This window comes from Mixophyes fleayi, chromosome 3 (genome assembly GCF_038048845.1).
Source record: "Mixophyes fleayi isolate aMixFle1 chromosome 3, aMixFle1.hap1, whole genome shotgun sequence".
Lineage (NCBI taxonomy): Eukaryota > Metazoa > Chordata > Amphibia > Anura > Limnodynastidae > Mixophyes > Mixophyes fleayi.
In genome coordinates this window covers 221,987,560-222,009,537 of record NC_134404.1, presented here as the reverse complement: position 1 = coordinate 222,009,537, position 21,978 = coordinate 221,987,560, and positions in this window count along the sequence as shown.

Below are 21,978 nucleotides of genomic sequence, written 5' to 3'. Positions count from 1 at the left end.
ATCAAGTGTATCTGAAAGTGAAGATGAACCCACTGTGATTTCGGCCATTGCCCATGCCGTTAGTGTACTAGAGGCTCAGCGCAAGTATGAGAAAATGGCTGAGATAGGTGAGAGTAGCGTGATCACTAGGAGTGAAAGCGTTCTAAATCTAGGACCAGTAAATCCTGTAGTGTCTGCTGAAGTCAGTGTACCAGAGGGTGCGTTCCCAGTCCGCACAATATCAGTTCCCAATGGGAAACCGGATAAGGATGGTGTAGTTCCTTTGAGAAATGTTACAATGCATAGTCCCTGGACTAGATCAGAATTACGTTCCATTATGACTGAATTCCCAGATCCTAGAAAAGAGTTAGCTAAATGTCAGAAATTTGTTAAAGATTTAGGAAATGCTCACGAACCAACCAGTAAGGATTGGCGGGTAGTGTTGAGGGCGTGTCTTCCTCCCAATACTAACATACAAAAATTTATTGAAGATTGTTTGTTGGAGGAAGATGAAACCTTGACTGATGAGATTAACCAACGGAATATAGAACAAATTGTCAAACACTTAGCCATCTGTTTTCCAGTAGTAGTAAATTGGAGTAAGATTTTCACCATTAAACAAAAGGATAGTGAAACTGCCTCAGATTACTTTGCTAGAGCTATAACAGCGATCGCACGATTTACTGGGATATCCAACATAAGTGAGGACCCACATCACAGAGAGGTAGCTGTAGGAGTACTGATGGATGGCCTTAGAGAAAATTTAAAGACGAGAGTACAAACCACATTACCTAATTGGAGAGGCGTCACGGTAGACTCTCTTAGGGAGTCTGCTGTGGAGCATGACAAAAACCTTTTTAGAAAAAGAGAGGAGAAAAGTGATAGGTTAATGATGGTAAGTATACAGGCTCTAGAAAGGGTGCATACACGACCACCAGCATACAACCCATATAACAGGAAACCTAAAGTGATCAGGTGTTTCAACTGTAACGAGGAGGGACATTACGCTAGAGAGTGTAAAAAGGAGAGACTCAATACACAGAAAGGTGGGTCACACAGATATCCTCCAAGGAGGGATTCACATAGACTAGAAGACTCACATCTACCCGCGCATATTACGGCAGCAAATGCTGCCCGGGAAATCAATAGTCAGCGGTAGGGGTCAGGTCATACCTGTAGTCTACAGCCAGTGAGGTTAACTGAGAGTCAGAGTGAAGAACCAACAATGATAGTTGATATAGCTGGTAGGTAACAAACTTTTCTTGTAGATACAGGGGCAGCCCGATCTGTGATAACCACTCCTTTCAACCTACAGGTGACCAGTAAAACTATTCCAGCTATGGGGGTAACGGGAAAAGTGTTACATTATCCTCTAACTAAACCCGCCGAAGTTACTATCGGGCCTCTGCATACTAAGCATTCGTTTCTCTTGGCTGCAGCGGCTCCTACTAACTTGCTAGGGAGAGACTTGTTATGTAAAATGGGATGTGTCATATACTGTACTTCTGATGGTGTGTTCTTAGATATGCCGGAGAAGGTCGCACATGAGGTACAGGATATATTGGACACCCCTCAAAGGTTAATGTTACACTCTACTGTTATAGAACAAAGTCCATCTCAAGTAAAGGGGATGTTGCTGGGAATACCAGGTTCCCTATGGACCAGAGATGGACAGGACACTGGACTGATGGCAAATGTAGCCCCTGTCATGGTCAATCTAAAAAGTGGTAGGATAGCTCCAAAAATCCCACAGTATCCATTAAAACCGGAGGTGGAACTAGGGGTATATCCTGTTATTGAGAGGCTGTTACAACAAGGGATTTTAATTCGTACAGCCAGTACGGCAAATAGTCCCATTTTCCCTGTGAAGAAGAGTGGGGGGAGTTGCTATAGATTAGTCCAGGACTTAAGGGGAATTAACAAAGTTGTTGAAAGCCAATTCCCCGTAGTGCCGAATCCAGCTGTCATCCTCATGCAGATTCCACCGTCTGCCAGTCATTTTACTGTCATTGATCTATGTTCTGCTTTCTTCTCAGTCCCTCTTCACCCTGACTGCCAATACCTTTTTGCATTCTCCTACAGAGGAGTGCAATATACATGGACCAGACTACCCCAGGGGTTCATTGACAGCCCCAGTATTTTCTCCCAAGCCTTACATGACTGTTTGCAATCCTTTCAACCCCACAATGGGTCTGTTCTAATTCAATATGTGGATGATTTGTTGTTGTGCTCTGATTCTTTTATGTCATGTTTGCATGATACTAAATTGTTGTTGCTTCATCTTTCACAAACAGGGCACAAGGTGGCAAAGGATAAATTACAGCCATGTCAGACTAAGGTCAAATACTTAGGACACTGCCTCACTAAGGGGCTAAGACACCTGACAACCGACAGAATTGAGGCCATACAACACATGACCCTGCCGCAGAGCCAGAAGCAGATTCGTACTTTCTTGGGGATGTGTGGATACTGTAGGTCCTGGATCCCAGGTTTTTCTATTCTGGCATTACCATTGCAGGAGCTAGTCTCTTCCTCAAAACCAGAGCGTGTTGTACACACAGAAGAGTCAGAGCAAGCGTTCTTTAACCTTAAAGATAGTCTGACAAAAGCACCTGCATTGGGAATACCTGATTATGAAAAGCCTTTTGAGCTATTTTGTACAGAAGCTGATGGCTGTGCAGCAGGTGTCCTCGCACAGAAACATGGTGACGCTAACAGACCGGTAGCATACTACAGTGCACAATTAGACAATGTGGCAAGGTCACTCCCAACATGTCTAAGAAGTGTAGCAGCAACGGCCCTTTTAGTAAGTAAGAGCGAAGATGTAGTATTAGGTCATAATTCAACCATCTATACACCCCATGCTGTATCAGCTCTGTTAAATTCAGCCCAAACCAGACATGTTTCTTCAGCTAGATTCACAAAATGGGAACTAGCCCTGATGGCACCCTCAAACATCACCATCAAACGATGTAACACCTTAAATCCAGCTACATACCTTCCGTATGTGTCTCAAGAGACACAAAGGGTGGGAGGTGAGGAGACCCTGGTTGATGATGAGTTAGGCAAGAATACTGACACGCATTACTGTATGGAACACCTGAATCAGACCTTTACTGCAAGGCCCGACATACGTGACACCCCCTTAGAAAAAGCAGATTTTACGTTTTATACAGACGGAAGTTGCCATAGACAGACAGAGACAGGAGAGCTATGTACTGGTTACGCTGTTGTAGACGATCAGGATGTGGTAGAAGCTGAACCCCTTGGTCCACCTCACTCAGCCCAGGTGGCGGAACTAGTAGCACTAAGGAGAGCGTGTGAATTGGCAGAGGGTAAATCAGCCAATATATATACTGACTCTAGGTACGCCTTCGGGGTAGTGCACGATTTTGGGGCCCTTTGGCGTCTTAGAAACTTTACGACAGCAGCAGGTACACCAGTAGCACACTCACAACACATAAAAGGACTTCTGACAGCGATACAGTTACCCAGAACAGTAGCCGTCATAAAGTGCAAAGCCCATACCTTTGAAGAAGACCCAGTGTCATTGGGCAACAACAGGGCAGACGAAGCTGCTAAATGGGCAGCAGGGCAACCTATGACTGTATCGACCGAGACTATGATGGTTTTTCAGACATTAGACACGCAGAAATTAATTGAAATGCAAGATTTGTGTTCCCTGCAGGAGAAGGCGGTCTGGAAGGCGAAGGGATGTGGTCAAGAGTCCTCAGGACTCTGGAGGGATGGACAAGGTAAGCCTGTAGCTCCCCGAACATACTATCCAAGCCTGGCTGAAGCAGCACACGGCCTGACTCACCTGGGTAAAGAAGGTATGTGCAAACTGGTGAGAGCATACTGGTGTGCTCCCGGATTTTCCTCTCAAGCTGGTAAGAAAGCAATGTCATGTCTTACTTGTTTGAGGAAAAATGTTGGGAAAACTATTCCAACTGAGCCATCCCACATCCCTCCTACAGACGGACCTTTTCAGGTAATACAAATTTACTATATCCAATTACCACCGTGCAGGAATCTAAAGTATGTGTTAGTGTGTATTGATGTGTTTTCCGGTTGGGTAGAAGCATATCCGGCAGCCACTAATACTGCTGTGTTCACTGCAAAGAAAATTGTACAAGACTTTGTGTGTAGGTTCGGTATCCCTAGAATCATTGAAAGTGATAGGGGTACCCATTTTACTGGTGATATCTTCCAAAATATGTGTAAACTCATGGGAATCAGTAGCAGACTTCACACCCCTTACCGACCACAAGCCAGTGGTAAGGTGGAGAGAGTAAACGGTACTATCAAGAACAAACTAGGTAAGATAATGGCTGAAACTGGGTTGGCATGGCCTGAGGCTTTGCCGTTGGTCCTCCACAGCATTTGAACCACTACTAGACCTCCTCTTAATCTGTCCCCCTTTGAGATACTGTTCGGACGACAACCTCATTTGATCATGAGTCCACAAGACGACTTAAAGTGTAATAATGAAGTGACTGTACAATATCTTATAAGAATGTGTAGACAGCTGAAACAACAACAACAAAAACTAAAAATGCTGTCACCTGGTATGCCAGAGATGAACTGTCATGATGTTGAACCTGGAGACTATGTTATGATCCGCAATTTCTTACGTTCAGGTTGTTTAACAGACCGTTGGGAAGGCCCGTACCAAGTGCTGCTGACCAGTACTACATCACTGAAGGTTGCAGAGAGAGACACTTGGGTCCATTCCACCCACTGCAGGAGAGTCCATAATCCGGAGAAAGTGCAAGACAAGACTCAGACCGACGACATAGAGCTGTCACTCGTAAGCCTGTTCCGGGAGACCTAAAGCCTGCAGTTGAGACACCTGAACCAGAAACGTTGCCTCAGAACTACCTTTCCAGTGATGGAGTGGCGGTTTTTGTTTTTCTTTTGTTCCAGGATTTTCCTTGTTTTTACTTTTTCTAGGACATTCTATTTTTGTGAAGGAGGATGGAGGACGGAGGAGAGTTCTGGGAGTGATACGGATGAAATGGAGGCCGAAGAAAAGTTAATAGGATATCCTGAGCAGCCCATTATCAAACTTGGTCCAGGGGTTATGAAAAGGTCTGCTAGCTCAGGAACTCGGAGACAGTGTGAGGGGCTATTGTCTGATGAGTATTGTATCTGCAAGTTCTGCAACTCCCTAGTTGAAGAGAGATGCATCCAACGATGCCAGTCCCCCAGTACTCTGAATGTAGGCGGGAATCCTTTGGAGGATTATCACTCCCTGGTGGGTAAGGTGCTAAACCAAACCGAGTGTTGGGTGTGCTCTCATGTGCCTCAAGGGCAGCATAACATAGGACTAGTGCCATTCCCTCTGAACATATCCGAAGTACTCGAATTAAGGGGTGGGAGGCCCATAGAAGGGAGGTACAATAACACTAGGTCCCCTAGTCTGACGCTTCGACAATACTCCATAGGCAGATCTTTGCTGTGCCTAAACATATCTCACGCAAAGCGCCTGGAGAATTGGGAGGCTGACCTATCAGATCAGACAATGGCTCGCCACACTCATTTTAGAGAGAGACTCACAAGGTCACTACTAGGCAGAAATATTTATGGAAGTCACAAGTTAGGGCGTATAACCAAACATAAGAAGGTATCCATTGGAAAAGTCTCTACAGATAAATGTGAAAATGTCATTAATGCCGACACATGTCTAGAGCAGATGGAGACACTAGGCATGGGTAGTTTTATCAAAACTCTGTGTGACATAATTCATGGGCATACCGTCCCTTATGTTCTCCCTGAGGATGTGTACTTTGTTTGTGGAAGAAAAGCTTATTCCTGGGTGACTCCGAGTTCCAAAGGCTTGTGTTTCTTAGCTAAACTGGTTCCTGAAATCATGACTATTACTCATGAAGAAATGGTTGATATTCACAAGACTACATCACCACCATACATACACACACAGTATGAACACCGTGGCAAGAGAAATATGATTCCTGGTGAGGAACCCATAGCTACAAAATTGATTAGTGAAACTGCTGGTTTCCAAGTTATGGTTGCTCTAGATCTCACCAGGACCGCTCGGGGAACATTAAACTTTAAATATATCCAAGACCTAGCTAAATTAATAGATAATATCACCGAGATGTATGATGACACTTTCAGGTATACTGGAAGGGAGCTACAAGCGTACAAAAAGGAGTTGGTGCAACATAGACTGGTACTAAATTATCTCACCTCTATTACTGGTGGGTACTGTGTGACACTGGCCACCCAGTTCGGTGTCAAATGTTGCACGTACATTACTAATAATACTGACGACCCTAAAGAGGTTATAGCCCGGAAAATGGATGAAATTTTGCAGCTGAAATGGAAATTTCGAAAGAGCCATAATTCTTCGTTATACGAGGTCGGGGAAAAGGTGGCGGGTTGGTTCTCATGGTTGAACCCAGCAAAATGGTTCTCCGGTCTGGGGGAGTGGGTACAGGAAATGATTGCGAGTGTAGGTAAGCTCCTTCTCCTTGTACTGGGTGTCATCTTAGCAATTGGTTTAGTTGTCAAATGTGTTCCTACTATGTTGAAGTGTGGAAAACGGTCTCATGGGAGTAACACTGAGAAAGAGACTGAAAGGGTGGTACCAGATACTGAGATCATGGTCTGTGAAGAAGTATTGTATAATCCTGAACTTGAAACGGTGATTGGGTGATAGTTTATTACACTATCAAAGGGTGGAACTGTCGAAGTCAGCAAATTGGATAAAGTCATTTCAATTAAAGTCTAGCAAACTTGGTTGTCTTTGTCTGAAAAGATGCGTACGGTACGCTATGACGTACAAGGGCACGCTACGGCGTGAAAGGGCGTACGCATCCACTGCACGTGGCAGCAACAGTAATTGGTCTTTTACCATACATCCGCACAAACACGCATACTTATAAAATAGTACACATTAATGGTAGTAGCAACACATAGTCAGTTATGTCGAAATATAGTAGTATTTATATGTTATATCAGAGTTACATGCATATTAGTGAAATACACGGAACGGGTTAAAGGAATAACCTCATGAGTGGTATCATAATGAACCTTGTTACATATCCTACTGTTTGGTTCACTCTGCGAGGGAATCGCAGAGTGCATACGCAAGTTATGAATGATAGGGAATTATGAACTATTTAAGACTAAGGAATCCTGGCGGGAAGAGCAGAGCATACCCCCTGCAGAGATGACCCCCTCCTTTGGATTCCTTAGGATGAACCAGCCAATGATTGACGACCCCTTGGACATTCCTGAGACCCGGACCAATAGATGCAAGCTATACCATCTTCATTGTATTACTGTATTTGATTGTGTATATAAGCAGCAGCTTGTGATCCAGAGTGCAGACATCTTGTCCCCAGACTTCAGGATTGAATGACTGCACTGGATCCAGAGCGCCTGCGATAAGTAACGGCTGTATTTACTATTACTTCGCTTGAGCATATTATTCCACTTATTGCGAATAAATCTTTGTGCTTTGGAAACACAAATCGAGGTTCGACAATCGTTATTGGTTAGCGACAATACGCACATAACAGCACGGTGGCGTAGTGGTTAGCACTTCTGCCTCACAGCACTGGGGTCATAAGTTTGATTCTCGACCATGGCCTTATCTGTGTGGAGTTTGTATGCTTTCCCTGTGTTTGCGTGGATTTCCTCCTGGTGCTCCGGTTTCCTCCCACACTCCTAAGACATACTGGTAGGTTAATTGGCAGCTATCTAAATTGACCCTAGTCTCTGTCTGTCTGTCTGTCTGTCTGTCTGTGTGTGAGTGCGTGTCTATATTAGGGATTTTAGACTGTAAGCTCCAATGGGGCAGGGACTGATGTGAATGAGTTCTCTGTACAGCGCTGTGGAATTAGTGGCACTATATATATAAATAATGATGATGATGATGATGATGAGCAGAAGGTGCACCACAGCAGAACCAATACACATGTCAAATCTACAGGAAACGGAACTCCTGAAACACCCGTGAAGACAGCAACCGCCAAACAACACTAAACCCACACACCACTAGCGCAGATGCCCAAGGTGAACCCCCCAAAAGGGATACCTACCCCCTCCAACCCTATTACAAATGCCGTGGATCACACTTGGGCTGATTAATTTCCCCCTCACACTCCCCGTCACCTTTGTTACTGTGCAGAGGCTCAGCAGGGCCCAGGCTACAAACAACTGGAGGGAGGGGATAGAGCCTCCGAGTCTACCACCAGTATATACCTCTGTATTTTACTGGGCAGGAGCAGTGGCTATACCAAGAAATGATGTCACAGTGAGATTGGGTTCAGTCTAACATCACCAGGTATCCTCACTACTGTCTCTCTCATTGTCATTTCTAATTAATTTCCTCACTACCTTGTCAACTATCAAATCGCCTCTGCTTCACTCATTCTCCTGTCTTTCACTAGAATCTGGCAGATTTTTTTGTGGGGAAGGATATATTAACCCCTAGCTTCCAAAGGCAATCACTGGTATAGTCAAACAGCACCATAGTCACTTGTTTTGATATTGTGTGCAGGGGGAGAGGGGGTTATATCAATAGCACAAATGTATTTCAAGACACAAATCACTGGGTTAATGGTTGATTAGTTAATCACTCTCAAAAACACCCTTGATGGGCAGCTTTTATTTGCATATAATATAGGAGGGACTACAATGGTTAATATATTATTTAAAAATGCTTATTTGGCCGGCATACAGTTTAAACTCAAGAGGCTGCATGGGTTCACGTCAGGAGAGTTGGATGAGTTTAACATTAATTTATGAAGGAAAGGAATCATGATTGAGACTCCACTTACACAAAGGGTTAATAGCATCTATCCAGCTCAGTAGATTTGTGTGTAACTTACACTGGGTGGTTATATGTGTGAGTGTGTGTGTGTAAAGCAGTCACAAGCTATCAATTTACAGAATACAAGTGAGGATCATTAATACATTTTATAATTGAACCTCATTGATACATTCATGATTTTATTTTTAACCACTGATTTGCCAGAGATTAAAGAAGGAAAAAAGAACAAGAAAAAATATTGCTTGTGATGACGGACATATCTAGTATGCGGCAAAGAACAATGCTTTTTGTGCAAACATATATAATCCGGTTCTATTTTCATTAACTATATACATTTTCATTATTAACTGTTTGGAAAAGTGTATTATAGTATTCATGTTACTATGCAAGTATGACAAGGTAAAAAATATTCCGGGCAGAAGATGCTGAGCAAGAATTGGAAATCTATACCAAACCATTCCACAAGGTGGCAAGATGGTCTTCTGAATTTTTCTTTCATACCATTGTAAGAAGACTGCAGATTCATTATAGTAATGTTTTTATGTATGTGATGATGGATTATTGTTACACTGATGAATTAAATGAAAACTACTGGGCATTATATTTTTAAGAACTGTCATGAAGTTTGTACTTAAAAGTATAACAAACAAAATAAAAAAAAACCACAGCTGTTAAAAAGTTAATGTTACTTTCTTACATCATTGTACCCTCCCCTAATCTCTGCACACATTTTGCTTTGTATTGTAAATGCAATATGAAAGAGTTAGCAGCAAAGGGCATGTTTACTATTCATTAGTCTCCTGATCATTGTGATAAGGATGGTTGTTTATCGCCTGTTATCACAGCGATAAAAAATCTGTTGCAATTTAACAAAAACATATCACAAGGGCAGGAAGCGATGTGTTTCTGTTAAAATGTAGTGATAACTGATATAACTGATATCTTATTATTGCTATAAACGATAAAGCTTTTTTATGTGTACTATTGACGCAAAGCGCATTTCAAGATGCACTCCCACATCTTTGGAAACACAACAGTAAAATCTATCTGTGCCTAATTTTATGGTTTTCTGAGTGCTCTGGAAATTGGTGAAAACCCAACCTACTACTACATTATAAACACTTGCCAGATTAATTTAAACTTTAAAATTCTTCTCCTCCAATACTGCCTGATTTAGATGTATGTTTTAAATTCACCTAATGTGCACTACCTATTTTACATGTGTGAGCGGGAGGCTTTTTATTCCAATTGCCGAAGTGCGCCCAGAAGTGCTCTTTCGTGCAGAAGTGCTACTGGAAGTTGCAACGTGCAAAATAATAAAGTAAAGGGATGAAAACCAGTCCTAAATTCAAGTACTTTTATGGCAAGAAAAATGTTGTATGCCCTCTCACAAAGCAAGGCATAACTCTGTAAACTCCCTTTCCCGCTTAACGAAATCTAATTTTTTCACATCATTGCATAAGTGCACCCCCTCCAATTCATCTTAATGGCTGCTGCAAATGAATGCAAATCTTCTTCATTGTCTTCTGACCCTGGTCCAAGCGAATCTATGAAGAATCGCTGTTGTCCAATCAGTGGTTGCCGCAGTAAGCCAATCGGAATTCTCCTCTCCACCATCAGACAGGGCTTTTAGGCCACAACGGCTAAATATAATTCACTACATGGGTGCAGGGCAATGCCAATCAGGGCACACTGCAGTTCCCAAATTCAAACTGGCCGCATCGAGCCCCAATTAGCATTGCCCTGTATACTTGCATTGGTTTATATTTAGCCATTGCGAACGGCAAGCCCAGTCTGACGGTGGAGAGATACAGAAGAGGAGTCCTGGAGGCAACGCGATCAGATCAAGTAAGACAATCAGAGGCTGAAGATAGAAAAAGGCATTAGGTAGCAAAGAGCCAGTGAATGCTGAGGTCATGAGAGAGAACAGGTAAGGCCCTCGGGCACTATTGGATTTGTTAACACACACGTTCCAGCACAAGGCCCATGGGCATAATTTCAGGCACTAGGCCATTGAGCAGATAGACGGACACAAGGCCCAGGGGTCCCTTAGCATTATTGTAGGTTTCATAATTATATTTGGGCAAAGTTTATTCAGGTCTAAAGCCTGTGCTGCATTTTTACCTAGGTTCAGAACTTATGAAAGGTGGACACTTTTATTCAGGCATAGACTGTGCCCACATTATTTCCAATACTAGGCCTGTGGAGAAAATTCAGGTGCTAGGCCTGCCTACAGTTACATCAGCCCCAGTATTAGAGAGACTGCGCCCAGCATATCCTTGCGATGCTGGTCCCCATTTTCCTGTCTAATCAATGGTTGCAAAACTTTCCCCTGTGTTCTGTAGTTAGGCCCAAATTAAAGTTAGGCTGTTCGTATGTAATCTGTGAATATTTGTTTTGCTCTGTGTATTTGGGTTTTCATATAGTGTGTTTAGCATTTGTTTGTGTTACATTTGTTTTCCTGTCCTTTTGGAAGGTGTCAGTTGGTTTAGGTAATACACTTGACCTCCCTGCTCTTTTTGACATTGTTGATCAACCTCTCCTCCTACACACCCTTCACTCTTTTGACCTTCGTGACACAGTTCTTTCCAGGCTCACTTCCTACCTATTTAACAGCTCCTTTAGGGTCTCTTTCTCTGGCTCATCCTCCTCTCCACACCCACCATCTGTTGGCATCCCACAAGGATCTAGTTTTTGGCCCTCTACTTTTCTCGCTGTACACTTCTTCTCTTGGGGAACTTATTCAGCCTCCTGTACCTTTTTGCTGACAACACCCAAATCTACATCTCTTCTCCTGACCTCTTCGGTTCTGTACTCTCTCTGCTATTTCTCTCTTTCCAGATTCATCACTAGGGAAGATTAGCTCTGTTTAGGACATGTTGAGCTTTAGATTGCATTGGTACATCCATGTGGAGATAGCAGAAAGACAATTAGTTATGTGAAATAGTACAGAAGGGAAGAGGTCAGGAGAGCAGAGGTGGTACTGGAGGCCAAATGAACAAATTAGTTTCCCAAGAGAAGAGGTGTAAAGTGAAAAACCAAAGAGCAGAGAAAAGAGGCCTGTTGGTTGATATAGGTAGTCGGAATGGAGGGTAGGATGTGCCAGACACTAAAGGAGTGGTTCTATAAGTAGGAAGTGGGCAGCACGGTGATTTCTGCGCTCACTGACAGGCTGCCTGGACTCAGCTGAGCTGTTTTGCCTTCCTCTCGGAAAGGCTGCATTTCACACCTCCTCCCTGGACCTCTCACTCTGGCGTCAAATTCCTCTCATTTGGTAAGCTCTCACATCATTTTCTGCTTGCACTTGTAAGAAATCGCAATAGGTAGTTATTTTCAAACACCCCCTTTGTTTTATACTGAAATAAAAATCAGTTTTACATTCAGGACAATGATGTTAATGATGATCATTTTCTTCTTCTCTGCTCTTCGGGCATGCTGGGAGGTTTAGTTTCCAATGCCCAAAGAAGACTTGGCCTGTCTCTATGTCACACATTGCACCAGCTAACCTGCTTTTTGGTCACTGTTCTTACCTGTTTCTCTTGGTTCTCACTCCCTGCATTCACTTGCTGGTCTGATCAGAGCATGCGTACACCTGGTCTTTTCAAAACTTCCTGAATTCTCTTGATTGGCTAATTACCCGTCAGCTCTGTCTATTTAAAGCACCAGCTTCTCCACTAAGTTGCCAGATCTTCAGGTCTCGTTCCCGTTAGGATGCTGTTCTCTCTGGCTCCCATCTGCACATCAGTATCCTGTATTACCTGTTACACAAACAAGACCTGTGGTATTATTGCAAGAACCTCATGCCTCACCATCGGCCCCGTCCTCAAGCTATTCGCTTTCCAGGGATATCAGTGCATCAGTTCTCTGCAGTTCACCACCTCTCAGTTGGTATCCTGTGTTACCTGTTCCACGATCAAGACCTTCAGTATTGTTGCAGGAACCTTGCGTCTCAAAATCAGTCCTGTTCTCAGCTATTCGCTTTCTAAAGATTTCAATGCTTTAGTTTACTGCCATTCACCTGAACCTCTGCATTTCTCGTCCAGCAGTCCTGCTCCACTCCACAGTTCCATCTCACCCTGCTCTAATCCCCTTAGAGTACCGCAACCTGTGGCTAGAGAGCTAAGTCCATATTCCCTTGCAGGGATCCCTGTTGAATACCTCTCTACTGTTAGACTTCGCACCTCTCTGGGAGTAAGTCTAACCAGAGCGGAGCATCAAGGTCTATTCCAAACTCAGGCTTCGTGGCAGTAAGATCTGGCCAAACTAGGAATGGATCCCGAACAGGAACCATCTGCTAAAGACATGCTGCAACACCTGGTCGGTCACAGTGAACATCAGAATGCTACTCAACTGCAACTTCTTCAATGCATACAGGCCCCAGCCTCTAGGTTAGATTCTCTGCAAACTGCCTTACTAGTCAACACCCCCCCCCCCTCCGGTTTTCGAGCCTGGTCAAGGTACCCCAGACTGAATCCTCCTCATCTCTACATTTACCTGCTCCTGAAAAGTTTGACGGTAACCCTAAACTTTGTTGAAGCTTTTTGAACCAATGTTCAATTTGAGCTACTCCCACAAAATTTTCCCACCGATTGCAATAAAGTGGCTTACATCATATCGCTCTTCTCCGGACAAGCTCTGGCATGGACTTTCCCTCTGTGGGAGAGGAACGATTCTTTATTGCAGGAATGTGCTGCGTTTACTGCAATCTTCTAAAAAAAAAATTCGATGAGCCAGGGTGGGTATACTCAGCCGCTTACTAAATACGTTATCCAGTTCCGTACACTTTAATTCGAGCTGCAATAGAATAATGAAGCACTCGTGGAAACATTCTGGCAAGGGCTAGCTGACCGAATTAAAGATGTTTTAGTTTCACAGGTACTGCCTACTACTCTAGACGCTCTGATCTCATTGTGCCTCCGAGTTGACATCCGATGTCGAGAGAGAAAGAACCTTCTCGGCGGAATCCTGTGTTAACGGTCACCCAGGGCCTACCCTCTAGTGCCACAGAGGAGCCTATGCAGTTAGGGCGCTCAATGCAGTCTCCTGAAGAGAGAAGGAGAATTTCTATTGGACTTTTTCTCTATTGTGCTGAACTCAGGCATCTCTTGGTCTCATGCTCTGTCTGCTTTCTCCTCATATTTATGGGCCATCCACTCAAGTTCTGTCTTGGGGTCCATCTGAGTGCTTGGTACATGTTAAGCCCTTACGTTCTGTTGCTACTATTGAGGAATGCACCAAAGCGGTTGTTCTTTCCCAATACTCCTCGTTTGCTGATGTTTTTGATAAACAGAAGTCTGAAATATTACCTTCGCATCATATCTAGGAATGCCCCATTGATTTCCTTCCTGGCAAGATGCCACCCAGGGGCCGTGTCTATCGTCTGTCGGTTCCCGAGATGGAGGCCATGGCAGATTACGTCAGAGAAAACCTTCAACAGGGGTTCATTCATCCTTCCCAACCAGTGCCAGTTTCTTTTTTGTAAAAAAGGACGGCTCATTACGCACTTGCATCGACTATAGGGGTCTTAATGCCATTACTCAGAAAAATCGTTATCCAATTCCTCTAATAACTGAGCTGGTTGACTGGATAAAAGGGGCTTCAATCTTTACAAAGTTAGACCTGAGGGGTGCATACAATTTAATCAGAATTAGAAAAGGAGATGAGTGGAAGACCGCTTTTAACACCAGAGATGGCCATTACGAATATCTGGCCATGCCCTTTGGCCTTAGTAATGCTCCTGCGGTATTTCAAAGTTTTATGAATGAGATCTACAGAGACCTTCTCCACTCTTCAGTACTAGTCACTCTGGATGATATTTTGATTTTCTCCCCAGATCTGTCTTCTCACAGACAATATGTTGCTGAGGTTCTCTCAAGACTCAGGGCCAATCACCTTCACCTCTATTGCAAGCTCGAGAAATGTGTCTTTGAAGTCACAGAGACTTCTTTTTTAGGATACATTGTTTCCGGAGACAACTTACGTATGGGCCCTGAGAAAGTGTGAGCCATCATTGAGTGGCTTATTCTGTTAGGCCTAAAGGCCATTCAACGCTTCTTAGGGTTTGCCAACTATTATAGACAGTTTATTCTAAGTTATTCTTCCATTGGGACTCCCATTGTTGCTTTGACCAAAAAAGGCGCTGACACTAACAATTGGTCCCAGCTGGCTCAACCTGATCCTTCTTAACCGTTCTTAGTTGAAATAGACGCTACAGCAGTGGGAGTTGGAGCAGTTCTTTCCCAGTACTCATCTGCTGAGAAACAGCTTCATCCTTGCGCATTCTTGTCACGCAAATTTCTGACGGCTGAAAAGAACTATACCATCGGTACAGAGAACTCCTAGCCATGAAGTTGGCACTTTCTGAATGGAGGTATCTCCTAGAAGGGGCACATTTTCGGATTGGGAAATTAAAGTGGCCCTGGAAAAAATCTGGAAGTGGCCTCATGTGGGCGGAACCAAATCAACTGTAGGCGGGAGCAACTAAAAAGTAGGCAGGATTAGCACACTTATCTGTAGCCACATAGGTGGTAGGCGAGGCTAATGCAACACGAGATGGTAGGCGAACTCATATTGATGCAAGGCAGGACCGATGGTGAGGCATGAGGTTCTTGCAACAATACCACAGGTCTTGATCGTGGAACAGGTAACACAGGATACCGATGTGCAGGTGGGAGCCAGAGAGAACAGCGTCCTAACGGTAGAGAGACCTGAAGATCTGGCAACTTAGTAGAGAAGCAGGTGCTTTAAATCTGTCCACATAGTATATTTTTTATTTAATTTTCTAGGAGGTGCACCTATATATATTTAGTAATTCATACACAAAAAAAAGGAAGAAACAGGAGTATATTTTTGTGCAGCACTCTGGGATGTGTAATACTATAAAATAAAATAATTCTTTATTATGAACTAATTTAAAATTAAGTATCCTCCCTGATTACATGGACACCAGCGAAACATTTTTTGAAAACAAATTAAAATCCATAAAAACATGCTTTTGTGAAACAATGTGAAAATTGTGTAGAATAAAATTGCAGTATTAACTGCAGTGCCTGTATTAACCTCAGAGCCGTTACTTAGGCCAGTGCGGTGCTGTTGCTCAGGGCTCAAGCCCAAGGGGCCGCAGCAGCCTGCCGCTACCTGCCTCTGTACCGTCAGGCTTTCTGTTTCGCAGTGGAACACATGTGCGTTCCACTGCGGAAGTAAAAGGTCTCTCTCTCTGGTGGTTTCAGGGAACCCACCCGGGTGTGTGGTCCTCACAGTGGTCCCTTCAAGAGGGTATATGTTGGAAATAGTAAAACACCTGCTGCTCCTTATATGACTACATGTATTGTGATTAACACAGTCACCCTGTTGATGTCATTCGTGCCAAAAAGGGAAGAACTCTGCTCAGAAAAGTTTTTCACAAGGATCTGATCTGACTAAACTGAAGATGCTCTCTTTCTCTCTCTGTCTCTCTCTGTCTCTCTCTCTGTCTCTCACTGTCTCTCTCTCTCTCTTCCCCACCCCCCTTGCCTCCCCCCTTTCCCACCTTGTTACACATCACACAACAAAATCACATGGTTGGTTTTGACCACAGGATGACATTACTGACCACTTTTTGTGCTGGCCTCCTCACAGAAACCTAAGGTACAAAACAACTCTGCAACAAACTCTCTTTTCATGGCGGCATTCTGACAGACAAGATCATCCCAATCATCTCTTATCTCAACACAGTGGATTCCAGTACAAGTATAGCTGAGTATAATGCTGTGATATAAATACTGTAATGCTAGGAGATTGTTGCTATTAAGTAATGCTGTGAGACAAATGGGCAGAGTTACATTGGTGGTATACTACAATGTTAATTGAGTGTGAAGCAAAGTAAAGGACAGTGGTGTTATACATGCTGGGAAGCAGTGGGCTGTTTGTGAGAGGAAATTGTATCGTTCATGTGTTTTTCATGCGCTGGATGTTCCTCTTTACACATGGGACGGCACCTGTCACATGGTGCGTGTCCCATGTGACATCCCAGGCCACACTAGTGGAATGGAGGAAGGGAGTGGGGGGGTCGGATCCTCAGAATCTGTGGCCAATAGGTGAAGGTGGCTGGACCTGGAGGAGAAGCCAGCCACCAAGTAATAAACACTAAGTACCGGCCCAGCCCTCCCCCTGCCCCCGGCCCAGCCTGCCCCCACACACACACACTGCATTCATATGCTGACACACACACACACACTACATTCACATGCTGACCCCTCACACACACACAGAACATGTAGTGGCCCCTCACACACACACAAACAACATGTAGTTGCCCGCCCCCTGCCCCCGGCCCAGCCCGTCCCTGCTGCTAATACTTCAGAACTTTTCTCTGTCAGTGCACAAAATTAATTTCAGAACAACTGAAATTAAAATTTCCATGCCTTCAGGAGAACTGATTGTTGATCACAAATTGCAGGGGTACTGAAACACTGGCTCTATGTATTTCTGCTAAATGGGAAAAGGGGCATTATCAAACAGTAATGCAGGTATTCACAGGGTTAATGGCTGCAGCAGAATGTTTCATGCATATGCAGGTAAAGAGGTTTTGGACACTGCACCTCGGTGCAGTAACATTATAGAGCGTTGTTGGAACATTTCACTCACAGATATTATATACATAAATACATACACACACACACACACACACACACACACACAGACACATAGCTACTAGTGCTGCTTCATAATTAGCGCCATGTGGGTGGTTGCATCAATGTCCTACTTCCTGTCCCACTAGACCACCGGGGATACAGGAGACAGAGTGTAGCGCTCCATAACAACACCCCCCCCCCTTCCCTTGCCTAGTGATGTCTCTGGTTGCAAGAAAAAAACATAGCACCTTATCAAAACATTTCTCAATAAAGTCAACCCTGTAACCAGAAAACACCTACACTATATGGACCAAAGTATTTGGATGCTTGACCATTACACCAACAGGACTCTAATGGCATTGTATTCAAATACATATACTGTAATATGTAGTATGGATTTAGTCCCCTTTGTGCAGAGATAACAGCTTCCACTTTTCTTGGAAGGCTTTTCACAAGATGTTGGAGTGTTTCTGTGGGAATTTGTGCCCATTCATTCTGTAGAGCATTTATGAGGTCAGCCACTGATATTGGAGGAGAAGGCCTGGCTCGCAATCTCCATTCCGGTTCATCCCAAGGTGTTCGATGGGGTTGAGGTCAGGGCTCTGAGCGGGCCATTCAAGCTCTCCCACATCAAACTCGTTAAACCATGTCTTTGTAGTCCTTGCTTTGTGCACTGGGGCACAGTCATGTTGAAATATTAAAGGCCTTTACCCAAACTGTTGCCACAAAGTTGGAAGCATAGCATTGTCCAAAATGACTTGGTATGCTGAAGCATTAAGATTGCCCTTCACTGGAGATAAGGGGCCTAGCCCAAACCCTGAAAAAAAGCCCCATACCATTATCTCTCCTCCTACAAACTTCACAGTTGGCATAATGCATTTAGACAGGTAACATTCCCCTGACATCTGTCAAACCCAGACTCGCCCATCTGACTGCCAAACAGAGCAGCGTGATTCGTCATTCCACAGAACACGTTTCCACTGCTCCAAAGTCCGGTATCGGTTTGCTTTACACCACTCCATCCGACGCTTGGTCTTTGTGATGTGAGGCTTGCATGCACCAGTGAAAGTTCGGAACTCTTCAACTATGGAAGCAGCAGAGCGTTGGCGACTTTAACGCACAATGCGCCCTAACAGTCGTTGACACCGCTGTGAATTTACGTGGTCCTCCGAGTTGCTGTCGTTCAACAACGCTTCCACTTTCTAATAATATCACTTACAGATGACTGTGGAATATCCAGCAGGGATGAAATTTCACGAACCATCTTATTACAAAGGTGACGTCCTATCACAGTACCACGCTTAAAGTCACTAGGCTTTTCAGGACGACCCATTTTGTATCACAAACGTTTGCAAATGGAAACTGCATGGCTAGCTGCTTGATTTTATAAACCTTTGGCAACTTGTATGATTGAAACACCTCAATTCAATAATTAACAGGTGTGGCCAAATACTTTTGTCCATATAGTGTATGTATGTGTGTGTATATATATATATATATATATATATATATATATATATATTGTTGAAGTCGTATAATTGGATGAACGAAAGTATATTGGTTTAATATTGGTTTGTAACACGTGGCGTGATGCGATCGCACGGTAAAATACGCATGCACACACTAGCATTACAACATTTAGTTATTTATACAATTCATATTGGTTCCGTTACACTGTAATTTATGAGCAGATAGCATTTGGTTTATTATTAGTTTATATAATATGATTATATGTACATTTTAGTGTTAGTAAAGGTTTAGGTTTTAGGAAAGGTGTCATGCCTGATATCATATTGAAGCCCTAATCATCAGCAGCTGTCCGGTGCAGTCGGCGAAGAGATCGCACATTGCATACTTTAGTTATTGATATTAGGGAATAAACCTTTGTATGATGCTGGCTATGAAAGGAGCAGACCCCCTGGAGAGACGACCCCCTCCTTTGGATTCCTTAGATTGAATCAGCCTATGAACTGTTTACCCTGAAGCCACCCTGTGCCTGGACCTATGGAAGCAAGCTACGTCATCTCTATTGTTCACAATGAAACACTGACTGTATATATTAGCTGCATCCCCCACCAGGGTAAGTCAACTCTGACCACAGTTATCTAACAGATACACTGTTCCATTGGGACCCATGGAAGCGCAGCGATTGCAGCGGTATGTATGTATGTAACTTTTGGTATTGGCTGTGCTGTACTGTACTTTATCACAATATAATAATGTATTGAATTGTTGATTATTTACATCTGCTAAAATAAACCACCATGTGCTTTGGAAACACATACAATTGATTGGACAATGCTTATTTTAAAACGATAGAATTACTTTAATAATATATACACACACACGCACACACACAAGGCTAACGCTGCTCCTCACCTTTATAAATGAGCACACAAGACACAAATTTGTTAATATGTTTGCAAATGACTCTTTTGTGCACTTTACTGTTCCTACTGACTTGATTTTTCTCTTTTTTTGGACTTATTTTGTTTGGTTTATTTTGTTTTTTTATGTGGCAGTTACCATTTAGAATGAACTTTGCTATTCTAAATTGACGTTCATTTTATTTGCGCTTAGTATTAAATTAATAGGAATATACTAATTAATTTAAGAAATTTACTGCAGACAAAAAGGATGCCCCCAAATCTAAAAATAGGTTTTGTCATTAAGAGAAGTAAACCTCTCAGTCAGTCAATAGTTAAGCTATTTGTTAAGCAGCCTTGGTGGAATTAACAAACACACCCAGATTCCTGTTAGAGCGTGTTTTCATGTTTTGCAACAGTCATAAAACTGGTTTATCAGGATGACCTGTAAGCAACATGCTGCACATATATTTAACACAATGTAAAAATTAAATGAGGTAGTGATAAGAGAACCAAAAACCCCAAGCAAACCAATAAGTTAATTGAAAACTTATATTGTAAATTGTTGGAGTTTTATTGCAGATATGAGTCACTGTTTTGAGCACAATCTTAAAATGATAACTACACTTAAACCTACTTGGCATCAAAGAAAGTTATCAAGATCTTCACTTTCAGACAAGTGCTTTCCATTGAACCTGAGTGTTTCTTTCCCAACCTTCTCCCCCTGCCCCCAACAGTTACTGAAAGAGGTATGCAAGTATGCTAATCTGTTTTATAACCATATTATTCAAAAACAGTTCTAGTAATGAATTCTTAAAAACACATCCTAACTCCCTTCTGGTACATAGCAGCCAAATGGCATTACTTTCACTACACATGGTATAATTTTCTGCACACATACATTGGTGCTAGAAAGTTTGTGAACCCTCCAGATTTTTCTGAATAACTGCATAACTGTAACCCTAAATGTGTTCAGAATCCACTAAATCATAAACATAGATAAAGAGAACCCAAAGAAATAAAACAACACACAAAGGATATACCTTTACTTTAATATTTTGATCAAAATGATCTAATTACATTTCTTTGTTGGAAGTAGTATGTGAAACCTTTAGGATTATCAGTTCAGTTCAGGAGTGTCAATCAATAAGATGACAATCAGCTGTGAGTTTGGGTGTCCCCCAGGGCCAGTGCTAGGGTCCATGGCGCCCTAGGCACTTTGTCAAAATCGGCGCCTCCCCGCAGGAACACTTTGAAAATCGGCTCCCTCCTCACGTCTTTCCTTACCTTGCCTCAACACCGCCGCCTCTCTGCTCCGTCTGCTCCCCTCCACTCACTGACACTGTCGGGCCGTGATGATGATGTCACGGACCGACAGTCAGTGAGTGGAGGGGAGGAGACAGAGCAGACAGGCGGCGGTGGTGAGCAATAGCCTCTTCCCCCCTCCCCGTGGATGTATCTGAATGCTGTGCGGCGGCCGTGAAAGGTCAGCGTTCGCCGCACAGTTTTAAAGTAATTTTCATTCTGTGGCGCCCTCCAGAGCCCGGCGCCCTAGGCAACTGCCTAACCTTGCCTAATGGGAGCACCAGGCCTGCTGTCCCCACACCATTTAAAAACATAAACTTGAGTCAATACCGAAGAATAGTCTTCACAACACAGGTTTGTTAACGCACGCCATACCTTGATCAAAGGACATTTCTGAGGACATCAGAAAATGAGTTGTCAATGTTCATCAGACTGGAGAAGGCTACAAAAACATTTCTAAAGACACTGAGCCTCTCTTGCAGTGGCTAGTATCAGTGCTCATGGGTCAACCTTCATTCAACCATTGAACAAGAATAGTATGCATGGTTGGATAACAGGTAAGAAAACACTACTTTCCAAGAAGAACTTTACTGCCCATTTATGTCTTTCTAAAAATGTATGAGCCAGAAGATTAATGGAAGAATGTTCTGTGGACAGCCAAGTCTAAAAAAGAACTCTCTGGCTTAAGTGAGAAATGTTATATTTGAGAAAACAAACACTGCATTCCAACATAAGAACCTCATCCCAACCGAGAAACACAGTGGTGGCAGTGTCATGGTTTTGGGCTGTTTTGCTGCCATGGGGCCAAGACGGCTTGCCATCATTGGATTGTACCAACAAATTCTAAAGGATTAGGTCAGGATACCATAACTGAACTGAAATTCAACAGAAAGTGGTTCTTACAGTATGA